General features: G+C 30.5%; 1 protein-coding gene across 4 annotated transcripts in view; it reads right to left on the bottom strand.

Moving 5' to 3' along the window:
• The window catches only part of LOC134540754 (transcriptional enhancer factor TEF-1), a 268214-nt gene extending 254836 nt beyond the window's left edge, over positions 1 to 13378 (bottom strand). For 3 of the 4 annotated variants that reach the window (XM_063383652.1, XM_063383653.1, XM_063383654.1), the window contains exon 1: positions 13251 to 13378. The gene's annotated coding sequence lies outside the window, so the exon portion shown is untranslated. Of the gene's footprint in view, positions 1 to 12864 lie in introns of all 4 variants that reach the window. The other variant, XM_063383655.1, reaches the window with a different exon arrangement.
• Between the last annotated feature and the right edge of the window lie 966 nt (positions 13379 to 14344).

Below are 14344 nucleotides of genomic sequence, written 5' to 3'. Positions count from 1 at the left end.
ACGTTTCAATCCCACACAACATGGTTAAACTTACCACATAATCTTTTCTATAAAATCACTCTAATTGATCAAAATTTCAAAACAATATTTTATTGGTTGTGACTACGTGAAAGTCTCAAAAATTAGATCCTGCTTCAAATCATTAAATAAATACACAGTCTGAACCACTGATTTATTTTCTGAAGTTTAATTCATTGTGGATTACAACCACACACAAATTATTTGACTAAAATTCAGACTTGATTTTAGACAGTAAAGGAACGCACTAGTGTGTATTAAAATTTAACCATCCAGTTTGGTAACAACCATTTTGTCAATATCACTGCGTTTTACAAGTTTTGAAAAAAAAAAAAAAAAACTTTTTTCAATTCCTTGAGATTTTCCTTGTTTTCCACATTTTCCCTGGTCTGCGGGACCACCCGGCTAGTCCACTCGAGTCACTGTGCAGACTCGCTACATTGTGATGTAGTTGCACTATGGTGTTGTGGAATTTGTTAAGCCACCAAACAGTCCCAACTATAAAAAAAAAAAAAGTTTAATAATACATATGGATATCAGAAAAACTACTATAAATTTGAAGATGAAATACCCTTATAGCCAAGCTCTGCACTGAAACCCTTGTTTGTGTGTCCTAGCTGATGAATCTAAGTTTAACTGGTTCTTGAGTATGACCGTTTTTTCAATGCTATAATGACTCATCACTTAGTATTAAGAAACTAATGTAGCACATTATTCATCAAAGTTTTAATACACGCTTTTATTTTTGTATATGTCTTAGATAATATTTTTAAATGTTTAATACATATAACCAAACTGAAATGGAACTGTGTCTGTACATGGAATACATTTTCATAATAGTAAAATTTTAAGTAAATAAAAGTGATTCATAGACCAAAAAATTTTAATTTTTGTCCATCTGTCAATTTTGTTTTTGGATCACACAAAAACTGTACTATGGATTTAGACTAAATTTTACACTTCAATAATATTCGTAATAAAGTAACATTACGAACATTTGATACTCAGATAAGTTACATACACATTTGTTTTTAACACACATCTCTCTAAAATTATTGAATGGAATACTAAAATTTCCATGCAAAGTAGAGGTTACAGCTAAATTATTGTAAAACTTATTATAATGTCAAACCTTAGCCTGGCAAATGTTGTGCAATTATCACTCCGTTCTACATTTGTTGTTCTATTGTATTTTGAAATTTTTAATAATTGATGAAACTAACACTAGTAATGTATTTATCCATATATATTTTTTTGGAATTTTTCGTGCCAATGAAATATAATGAAGTGCTTATTTCAGAGCTTTGTAAACTATACAAAGATTCAAATTGTTCTGATAAATTAATAATTTTTCTGTACCTCTTATACGCACTAGTAAACACATATTTAATATGTTGTATTATATTTGAGTACAATCCCATCTAATGATTTGTGCATAAAAGAGTTTTTAAAATTTGTGGGACATTTGACTAAATCAGTAAATGATACTAAGCAATAATTTAAACTGCAGATCCTAAAAATTTTCTGGAAAAAAAAATGGAGCACCACACATACAAAATAAAGTGTTTATAAAGGTAAAATAGGAACACATGAAAAATGTCCTTAAGTATTTACCACTGATCAAAGCACGTTAAACTTTACAATGCCATCATAACTTTGAATGATGCAACTAGTGTTTATGTTATTTACAATTATATGTCTTTGTTAGATAAGTGTATAAAAACCACAATATGTTAAAATAGTCTATTCCACACTGTGCATTATTATAAAATTTAAATGTAGTTAATATAAAAAATAATATTGATCTAGCAAAGTAAAATAATAAACTTTAAATAATCGTCCATAAGGCAGGTTTTAAAACATACTAGAAGTTAGCTGCTAAGATCTGTTGGATGGATGAATCTGAAGACATATTATGTAGAAATATTACTGATATCATCAAATAAAGTTGGAGAAAAATTTTACAATGCATTTGTATTGACTATTCTCAAAAGTAGTACCCATGGAATCAATTTACCAAATGTCACTTTCAAAACATTGATTGACTGATTGATTGATTGCTATTGTTGCGACTATTAAATGGTTCGTATCCTCTTGTGCAATCAAAAATTAAGGGTTTTTTAAGGATCTCTCTACTTCGCCTTCACCACTATAAAGAGGTAGAAAACTACTTGTAATATTGCATAATCTCTCACCACAATAACAATGTTAAATAGTAAATTACCAAAAAGTTTTTTTTGTTGTTAGTTTAATTCCTACAGAATTCTCTATTGTCCAGAAGTTTCTCTGGAACACATACCTAACCCAAGCATACGGTCTATCTTAAAAATAGTACCTAACATTTAATTTGATCACTAATCACATTTTATAAGTCCAAAGTAAGACAGTACACACATCTTAAGTTTAAAGGTGCAATACAAAATGCAAAAAAAGGAAATCAAAACTTTTTTATACATAAAATGGCCCAAAATTTGCCAATGTACTGCACATGTGCCAAGCATTGTTCACTTCCAAGTTAGAAACAAAAGAACATTAAAATACCTGCATTTATTCATTAATTTTACACTATCAATCTTAATTAAGGATTTTTTAAGAATTCTTAGTGATATTAAAGAAATTTTATGGGTCCTTATTCAATTAAAGATAAATTAAGGACTTTTTTAAGTATATTAATGAGGCATACAAACTCTGCGTTATGTCTTTTATGTACACTGACAACCACACGAAACACTGTTAACAGAACAGATGTGGCGAAAGGAACCGAAGAATATTTTTAGGCCTACTACTTTTATAAATATAACTACTTTTATAAATACAAAATTTGAAACAAGTTAAGTTACTTCACAATAGAGCAATAGCAATAGTATAGGTTTATAACAGTCAAATATCCCCCTAGGCATAAACTTTGTGCTGTTTGCAAATTCACCAACTCAATGTTTTACTTAGTTCATGGGCATAAATTTATAAAATTGTTTTCAAAGTGACAGTATACAACTCATTCTTTTGTGACTTGGATATTGGGCATTACTGTAGGAGAATTAATTTACAGGCTGAAACTGATAAACCCTTTTTCTTAATTTTATTCATTAAAAGAACTTGAGGGGTGCTGAGCAAAATACTTTTAACTTGATTATGATGATGGCGTGATCATCCCGAAAGTTAGATTGTATACAGGACTATTTATTATTAAATAAATGAATAAATGAATCTTTTAAATAAATAAATGGAAAAATAATAACACAATGGCCTAGAATTATGTAACAAAACAGAAAATTCAAACAGAACCTATCTGTATGACAATGCACTGTAAAACATAATTTGGAAAGAAAAAAAAGTGCTTTCAACTACGTGAGGTAAACCTGAAGTGGTTCGCAACACACTAAAATATTTTTGTACTTTTTACAAGGAAAATCCTTGGAAAATCAGTTGCCAACTGTGTAACTTGTAAACCTACAAGATAGAGCTTTGCAAAATTGCCAATGGTACAAAGCTCTGCCTTGTAATTTCATAAGTGATATCATTGGCAACTGAGTTTTATAAGTAAAAGTACACAAAATTCTTTACTGTGCAATGTCATCCGCAGTGTGGAGTAAAGTAACACCACAACAAGTCCTGGACCTGAAGAGAAAATTTCCCACACATTAATAATTCCCAACCCGGTCAGGAATCAAACGAGGAACCTTCGTCAGAAGCTCTAACCACTGAACCATCAGTTCAGACACTTTCAACTTAGGCTTATTCCACAATGACGCTGAAACGAAAACCGATCTACAGACCCCGCAAGGTACTTACTTACGTTTCTTTATCTGTCTGCTGCTTTCACAATGCATGGAAACAAAATGAATGGCAACCAATTAGACTGAATCTCACTGCTACAAAATACGTAATTTAATTGAAATTTTTTTTTGAGAAACAGCAAAAAACAAGGTCAAAATTTGCACATATATATTTAAATAAACCAAAAAGTAATGACAGAACACATTTTTGTACATGAAACAATTTTTAACATCTTAAAAATGCAACAAACATGGGCAAATTCTCTGCTTCTATTGGTTGCACGGAGTAACGTAAACTGAAGATATGGGCATTACCGAGTTAATCTGCACGGATCTGTGTCCAAATGTGAGCCACTGTAGTTACTTTGTTCTGTGAGTTTCATCTCCGTTTATTTGATTCATCCCCGTTTCCATGTGTTTTATGTAAGAATTCTATAAATTCAATGATTTCTATTATATTAATTTTTTTATAAATCTGTTCATAGTATTAAAAAACTTATTTATATTAAACATCAATTTATGAAATACAGTCCTATTGTGTTAAGGCTCCAAACTATTGTTCATAATTGTTTCCAACTAGAATACATATGCCACGCATATGGACAAATTTATATTTACGCAGTTGGCCAGGAAGAAATTTGCTCGTATTCCCATTTCAATGAAGCTGTAAACTTTCATAAACATCTGTTGCTTTAAGATTATGAAATTTAAACCCCAACATCGAAAAACCCAGAAAAAAATCACCCTGCACAATCATATTTAAAAATTCTTCTTTACCTCCCTAAAATTATCCACAACTATGGAATAACTGTCATAAACTGCTCCTCTCTACAATTAAAGTTTTGCTGCAGAATTCTTTAAAGACAAAATTACAAACTGGCGGTAATTCTGAAGTTGTTTTAGGTTGTCACAGCCATAGTCAGTTCATACCAGAGTTAAGAACTGCAGCAGAAAATAAATTGTAATTCATACTGACATACATAAGTTCTTATGATTTGAAACACTTCTGTTAAACAAGTCTAGTCATCATTTAATACAACTGTCACCAACATTATGTTTCAAGAATAAAATTCAGCCCTTTAGTTTGCCAAAAAATGCATCATGACAAAAGTTGAATAAATAGAACCAATGGAAATTGTTTTTATATTCACGAGGAAATAATTCAAGGAAGTTTAGAGCAATATTGCTTGCTTTTGTAAATTAAATTTTTTTCATCAATTTTGCAAATTACTTCATTTTAAAAAAAAAAAACATTTTACTGTAGCAAAAAATAATTATTAAAAAAGAGATTCAAGTAGTGTTTGAATTAAAACCATGTTGATTTAATTGAGTTTACACAATACATATTTAATTAAAAAACTGAACATAAAATTCAAGAATTTTAAAAGGGCAGTCACAAAATTATTTTGTCCTAATTAAGCCAATTTTAAAACATGAATTATTAAATTCATTAGATATGAAGAAATATACAAAAATTCAAAATAAATTGAAGAGGCACCGATTAGTTTTACCAAATATGCCAAAGAAAAATAACAAACAAATATGCTTTCAATATAGGCGAGAATGTGAAAAATAACTTAGCATCTAGGTGTACCAATTTACTAATATTATATGAATATATAGTTAAATTATGTATTTCAATATCAAGACTTAACAATTTTTTTCATTTCCATTAGCAGATTTTAAGCAGTGGAAATTATTTCACCATAAATTAGTATAATAATAATTTTAAAAAATTTTGCTTAAGAAAAGTTGTTTTAATAGACTGTTTTCAAATAAATTTTTTAAGGAAACTTTCAGCCTAAAGATCTGAAAAGTACATCTTAAAGGATGTAGCCATTTTATGAACACCCTTCGAATAGTTGAAAGGATCCTTACAGAATCGCCGATTTCATGAAAGTACAAGTTGCTTGCGTCCTATCATGTATCCTTGTGGTTTTTGAGTAGAAATGAGACAATATTCTGTCATTTATCTAGTCAACTACTAGCCACATTTTTTCTGTGGTATTTATTATTATTAGGAATGGACCAATCAAATCCTCAAATCCCATCAAATCCTTATTATTCAAATAATTCAAAAGTTGTGGAAAAAGATTCAAAGTAAAATATTGAAGGAAATAAAGTAAATTAAAAAATTTAACACTGATTACTTCTGAAGTTTACTAGGTCCATTTTTTTTTCTACGTGCCTAGCCAGTTACCATTCACCAGAAAATTTTATACTTTTAACATGTAACTATAAAAATGACATAATTTATATTGATTCTGGAAACTTAATTTGTGAAACAACCATTTAAAGAGTAGAATGTTTCAACACCATAGTTAATATTTTTCATTTATTGTACATTATTTTATTTTTGACCATTGACACCTAGATTTGGATGCGAGGGGTATATTCGAGGTACTCTATGGGATTCTAATTCGACAAAATTAATATTTGACCCATCACTAATTATTATGAATTGATCAACTTCAATATACACACAATTAAATATATACTGCTAGGATATGTATTGCAAAGAATCTGTAAAAACAAAACCATAGACCACCATAAATGTTATTTTATATGGCATTTTGTGTTAACTTAGAAAGAATTTGGACATCCTTACACAACTATTTTCTCACTAAGCGCAGCTTTTATACTAGTGGATACTTTAGATTAGACTGGAGTAGGTAAAGAAGCATCCTTACTATTCGAGAACAGCCAACATCATAAACATGATAACGTAAATTTTACTCAAATGCTACGTTGATATTGAATAAATCATCTGCCAAGCTATTCTACAGGTGTGTGAAAAATTCCAGATCTGGTATTATTCTCCAGAGTTTTCAGGTACACTACACTTTTATTCAATACAGAAGGTAAATTCCTAAAGAAACATAGTTAGCCAAAAAAATTAATTTTTTTTTCAATAACTAAAATTATGTTAAAATCAATAGACACTAATCATATTTGCAAAAAAAAAAAAAAAAAAAAAAGATCGACATACTTTGCCACTAACAAAGAAATATATCACTTTTAAGGGAACATACAGCCTATTTTCCATTTTGAATTTGAATTTATACAAATCCATTATATTTAACACATAACTAATAGATTTTGAGATGAATATACAGGGGCTTCTGTTAATAATTTTTCCATAAAATGTGTACACCCTTAAAAAAAAAAAAAACTTCACTATTAAAGCCAAACAATCTCAAACAAAAAAAAAATTGATAAAAACAGCCAATCACTTTTAACTTTGAGTAATCATACTTTCAAAAAATTCAGTACTTGTCGTACCTACGATTAATCTCTAGATACCCCGCACTAAAAACAAAAGGAATTTTGTCAATGACAAGAAAATAGTTCCCAGCTCTGTTCTGATTTTTCTCCTCCCCCTCCGATTCTAGGCTTATACGTAGAATTTACGAGAACCAAGACTATAAAATAAACTAATTAAAAGACCTTCATGCTATACGTGGGTCATTCCATGAAAGATGACCCAAGTATAAAAAAAATTAAAATATTTAAAATTAATTGTACAGTGCATTTTTGTATTACTTAATAATCCTTTTACTATATATGCAAAATTAAAAAATTATTTGCACAGTTAAAACTTTATTTTCCAATGTTAGACTTTAGTGCTAACAGTACTGTTGCCAAAAAGGGAAAAGTACATCTCCATATTGACTACCCTGATTATCTTCCTGTTTGAGTTATGTCCATTGTTTTATGTAGACCATACTGTACAGATGTGGAAGTATTTTTAATACCATTTTGGACCAAATCAGGTGAGCATATATTGCACAGCATAAAATGAAAATATGTAATGATTTTGTGTCACACACGCAACACAAAACATGGTTAAATTAGTTTTTACAAACAACTAATTGACATATCAATGTGAAACTTTCTAGAAGTGAGGTGTGCCACATGGCCTACATTTTACTATAACAAAGTTTTCTGGCAACTTTTATATTTTTAACTGGAAGTAGTGTTGCGTGTGTGACACCGTCAAATACAAGCTTTATAAGCTTGCAACTCCAACAACACAAAAGAGATGCATTCTGGTTTGATTTCAACTATGAACTAACCTAAAAAAAAAACTTGTAACCAAGAGGATTGCATGTAACACAGTTTCTATTTGAACACCAACATTAAATTTAAATGACCATTTTTGCAAATGCCTTTGTGTGTTACATGCTGTTATTGGTTAAAATTTATTTGAGGTTAATGTTAAATCTATAACTGGTATTGTTGCAGAAGAACTATGACATCTACGAATAGGTCACAGGCTTTTAGAGAAAGGCTTAAACAAGACCCAGCGAAGTATGAAGCATACTTAAGAAAAGAACGTGAAAGATTTAAATTACGAAGGGACCAACAAAAACGTATTCAAACTGATAAGGAGTTAAAGTTCAAGCGAAAGCAAGACAGAATAAGGCAGAGGAAGCACAGAGAAAATAAAAAGTCACAAACTGTTAAGAGTAATAGTAATGTGTTGCCTGAAAAGAGTTTGTATAGAAGTAACAGATCCCTAGGGAAAGCAGTTTGTTAATTGATGCGAATTTTACCACATAGCCCAGGAAAGCGTAAAGCAGTAGTAGCGAAATTGTTAGTTGATGAATTACCAGAATATGGGAAAAGATTGAACCTGCTAAATAAAATGAAAAAAGAACATGGCCAGAGACTAAATGAAGAAACCAAAGCTAAAGTGACGCAGTATTATCTCCGTGATGATATAAGCAGAACTGAACCAGGAAGAAAGGACAAATGCACTGTTAAGAATGTTCAGTCTGGCAAGAAAGATGTTGTACAGAAACGTAATATGACGATGACCATTGCGGAGGCCTATGAAGAGTTTGTGAAGGAATATCCTGATTGAGCTTCGACCGCAATTTGTATATCCCGTTTCTACTATGAGTCATAACACATGTGTATGTCATTACCACGCGAACATGCATTTTTTGGTGGAAAGTTTGGCAAAGGAAGTAAATGTTTTCCCACATAGTACAAATGATTTACTAGCAATTCTTGTCTGTGATGTTGAAAGATTTGATTGCATGTTAGATATATGTGAGAAATGTACGTTGGCATGCAATTCTGTCAGAGATATTATAAGTCAATATGATGAAGAAACTTTGACTAATGAAATGAAATGGAAACAGTGGAAAAATGTGGAAGGACATCCCCAAATTGTTTCAGAAACTGGAACAGTATCTGACTGTGTGAAGAAAATACAGATGCAGATGATAGCAATCAAGCTACATCATATATAAAAAGAAAACAGTCTAAACATTTTAAGGATGCAAAGAAAAATGATAGGGTTCAATTTTCATTTATGTAATCAGTATATATTTTTTCTATGTGTAATATAATATTACTTTTATTGCTATCTTGGTAAATATTTATTTTATTTTGCAACCGAACATATCTTTGTCAATTTGCAGCTGATTATTATACCAGCTTAAATACATGTCTCAAAGTGTCACACACGCAACAGTCACACACGCAACATTTGCAAAGTTAAGTTTGCATGTGAAAATATTGGTTTTGAGGAACATTGACTAGATCATCTTAAAGGTGCACATTTTATTTGTGCTACCAGCAAGTATTGATCATTTTTATCTTTTAATAAAACAGAATTTTAACATTGATTTCATTTCCATCAAAGAGGGGTGTATGCTTTTGTCACGCACGCAACAAAGATTAACAATTTTTTTTTTGCAAGTGTTATTCTCCTTAACCAATTGAAAAATTTATGACATACTTATCTAGTTGTAGGTTAATATATTATAAGAAAAAAAGTGATATTTATTATGACGTATTCATTATATAATTTTTATATTATTAAATCCACTGTCAAAATGTCACACACGCAACCATGGAATGACCCACAAGTCAGATTACTGAACATAAGATATCCATCCCTGTTTGTCCATATAAGAATGAAATATTGAATGGACCATCGATATGAGATTCACGGTTGCTGTGGTGATAAATTCCACTAATTGTATCTACAGCCATGCAGCTCAAAGGTGGGTAAAGGAAAATTTTACATCAAAACGGTTATGTACATGTAAGATCAACCACAGTGTCCACACAAATCTGCAAAAAAATATCCCTGACTTTCCATGACCAAAATTTAAAATTTTCCCTTTATACACACACACACACACACATACATATTTTGCAATTTCGGAAAGAAATAACGAAAATATAGCCTCTCTCTGAAGACTTAGAATTATGTAACAAAAAATTAAAATTAAAACAGAACTTTTTATATGTCATTTTATAGTGTGTGACTATACTCTAAAACACCAGCTGAAAAAAAAAAATTATCCACAGTCTGGACAATGGCAGACCGGATCATGAAAGTTCCCAATCAAATTACTAGCACTGGGGAATTTATTTCTTCTTTCCCAGTATTTCAAGTAAATTCCCTGACTTTCCCTTACCAATTCCAAATTTCCTTAACTTTTCCAGAACGTGGACACCCTGTCAAGGCAACGGGATCGCTGAGATTACAGTGAGTTACAAACCACGGCTACGTACGAACAATGAACACATTGCGTGTGGATTATGAGTCATGTGTTCAGGAAGCATGCTGCTTTTATTCTTACTAGTTCAGAGGGAATCTCATTCAGGTAAAAAATTCTCACCCTGATATTGCAGAAGCCATTTCAGCTACAGTTAAGATAGAAATACTCATAACATATTTATAAGGAAAAAAATGCAATATTTGGTTGTTACAGTAGCTATCTTAATGTTTAGCCACCTAGAGATTGTTATATGCAATTTTTTTTTTGAGCTGGGAAGTGGGATCACTTTTTGCATGTACTCTTTATCATAAACATAAATATAATTTGTATTTTATTCACTTGAAAAATTTACATTTTAAGAAAAATGAATAATTTTCAAACCAACAAATTACTCTAATCAAAGTGCACAACAATAAATAAACTTATTATGTATTTCAAAAAATATATTTGTTTTAATCCCAGTGAATAAATTATTATCATGTTATAAAAGGGCTCAACATCTAAGCTCGACCATTTTCCAATATACATCTGTCCTGATTTCTTTTAGATGTTCACCCAATGAAACACTTTGAAAAGAATTCAAAGTGGAAAAAATAAGTGAAAGTATATAATGTGGGTTACTGAACACATTATCAACAAAACATCTGGTAAGATCTTTTTAAAAACCTTTTTTTTACAATTATTTTATATCATAGGATATTTACTTTTTGTATATTAAACAAAATTATCTACTATCCGCAAGAATGTGTCAATTTTTGTTTGAATGCTAAAACCTTTTCAGACAAAATTTCCATGATTCAAAGAAAAAATGTATTAAATAATTATATTAGTATTTCTCATTAAATTTGGCTGTTATAGTGTATTATTTAAATAAATTTGACTATCAGTACACATTTGTGAGAGTGTAGATTAGATTTTTATATTTATATCTGCATTAAGGTAAGGTAAGTTACTGGCTATGTGAATGACTTGTAGATGCATTGCTGAGTATGAAATTTGCTATTATATCGTAGGTTTGTGCCAGTTTCTTATTTGATAATGAATTGTTTTCTTTGGATAGGTTATGTTAAGTACACATCACATGCAATTTGCCCATAAATGTTAAATCAAAGGCTAGTTTGTTTAAAACAAAAAAACTTCTTCGTAATATTATTACCATAAATAGACTGACTGGTCCAGTACCATTATACATTTTTATATACCAAAAATATATGTGCTACTAAGAGAAAACTTTTAAATTACTTAGGCCTAAACAAAAATCTCTAATTATCAACGGCAAGTAAGTTATTTCTGGTCATCAAGGTGGTCTCTCAGATTTATAAACCAGTAGTGAATTATGAATTAAGTAAATGCTAAATAGATGACCAGAAAATTACAAAATGTCTACATTATATAAAATAGGTGTAGTGCACTTATAGTATTATAAATAATGTAACAATTATTTTATCTTTGTACATACAAATTTAAAATGTCACGAGTTCTGAAAAATATTGTGCTTGGTTCTCATGATATACAACCATAGCTAAGAATGTAGGCAGACCTACTACATAGGTACGGAGTATCATAGTAAATTTATAAATTTTTGTACTCTTACCCCACTAAAAATACTGATGGAATTTAATATCAATCCCACTATTTAAATTTATCTATTTCTTAAAAGTTACAAAAAGGTTTTAGTAATTCCAATGTAACCAAGTTAATGTTGGTCCTAAAATCTCTGCTTGCATGCACCATAATTACTACTGTACAGGCCTATGTGTATAGTAGCATCAAATACAAAAATATAAATAAATACATACATAATTTTATTTATTAGCAGATCATATTTACAAAAGAGCTTAGACACCTAATATTTTCTTGATCTCTGCCTTTCAATTATTAACATTTAACTTATTAACATGTAAAATTGTTGTACTCGAATTTAATTAAGATAGCCTTAACTCGGTTAGGTTTACATTGATTACGAATGTTGTTTACATATATACATCAAATATACATGTAGATTGTCAGACATAAGAAAGATTTAAGTCAAAAGACATAATAGCAGAGTAATTTTTTAAAATTCAAAACACTCTTTAAAAATTCTATTATTTTAAATTTCGAGTTGTGAATAACAGCGAATGGATATTCTTCCAAAAAACAATTCGATTGAAAAAAACCACACAGTACGCCTGAAAAATGTAAATAAACAAAGGTCACGTGATTAAATATGAATATACATATCACGTGAACAATTTTCGAATTCCGTTCTTAAGCAAGCAAGTAGGCATGGTACTCACCCCATGAATAATTGTAATATTAAAAAAACTTACATTAATTAAGTCACGCCTGGGTGTTACTACATTACAATGTTAACACACAAAAATGCATCATAAAAGTAAAATAAAACTATTTCCACGGTCGCCTACGAGAAAAGTAAACATTGACGAACATTTCACAAAATATTGTAAATACAGTAATATTTATCAATTAAAAAACTTCTGTATGACAGAAAAAAATATATATATTTTCAAGCAGTTTATTTTTCCTTTTTAAAATAACATTACCTGTAAATGTCACACGTAGGAAAATGTAAACGCGATGACAGTTTCTGAAGCCCGTGCGCTAACCCCGCCAAGCGCTGGTAATTCCATTGAGACCACTTTAGCCTTTCTTGACCACACAATACACAGCTAACACCACGATCAATAAACACAAACTGCACGTAACGTATTTTGCGACGAATTGTAACATCCTTTAACCCCATGTTTTGTCACAGACTGCTGCTAAGTCAACTGAAAACCCACGTCGCCGGAAGTTCGTGGTGGCAAACATGACAAGTATGTAAAGTATTGGAGGAATCACGATCACATTGCCAGCGTTCTAACGTATATTTCTCTGAAAACACTCCTGAGACTGATCTAAAATATTGTTTAAATAGAAGCGTACTCACCAAAAGAAAAGTTGGATGCCTTCTCGGCGTGTTTGGTGGAAATTAGGACGGTATTTGGTCCGTAAATATGAAGAGTAAGTCAGATATTGGTATGCCAAGAATGGCACAAAGAATCCAGACAACGCACAAGATCCACTGCGCAGCTGGTCTGCGCATACGGTGACAACAACGCTCTAGGGAGAATTTGGAATCTGATCAGCACACTCGCTTCCCCCACCACTTTCGTTCTCCCGCCTAGTCTTCTTCTCTCTCTTACACGGCTTCAGGAATTGATACACGGCACAAGCATTTTGGTTCGTACTGAAAAAAGGCGGGCAATGTGAAAATTTGCTTAAAACGTAAAACCATTCATATATAGGTATACAAACCTGCCTTTCTATAAGTAAAACGTAATTCATAACATGGTAAATTTCTCTTCCCAGCAGCAAGTGCATCGGTAACATCTGTTTAAAAAATGGTATCCATTAATAACTTTACGTTAAGTTACTGTGAATAGTTTAACTTACGAATAAAATAAAGCTACTACTCAGTTACTACATAAAACGTTTAAATTAAAATTTAAATGAAGTTCAAATAAAACATGCACACATTTTTGTAGAAAACATGTTAGACACATGTGAGTTATATAATTGCGTTAATAGAGGTTTGATGACGCCTATATTAGAGCTTTTAAGAATTGAAAAGGTTTTTTAATTTTCATGCAGTTTCTCAACCATACAGTGGGTATTTCGATTTTACTTTTTACATTACTTACATAAACATACTTAAAACTAATAGTTCTCGTGGAAATTAGACCTAGTTTTAAGTAAATGAATATAAATATTACGCATGGTATTTATGTGACTCTTTTAGTTACTTTTAGGTCTCTTTATGATCTGATAGAAAAACACATGCCTGTTTTAAACGCTTGGTAAATTAAGGTTCAACGCACATTGTGTGATTAGAATACAAATGTTTTTAATTGGGGTTAAAACTAACAAATATTTGCCACGTTTCAGAAATACACAACAAAGAGTTCAATAATCTCAGGTACTTTTTTATTTATTCATTAATTCGCTTAGCCTTGTACACCACACCAATATAAAAAAAATGTA

This window comes from Bacillus rossius, chromosome 17, assembly GCF_032445375.1.
Source record: "Bacillus rossius redtenbacheri isolate Brsri chromosome 17, Brsri_v3, whole genome shotgun sequence".
NCBI lineage: Eukaryota > Metazoa > Arthropoda > Insecta > Phasmatodea > Bacillidae > Bacillus > Bacillus rossius.
The sequence above is the reverse complement of the archived record's forward strand: the minus strand, read 5'-3'. Positions and strand labels throughout refer to the sequence as shown.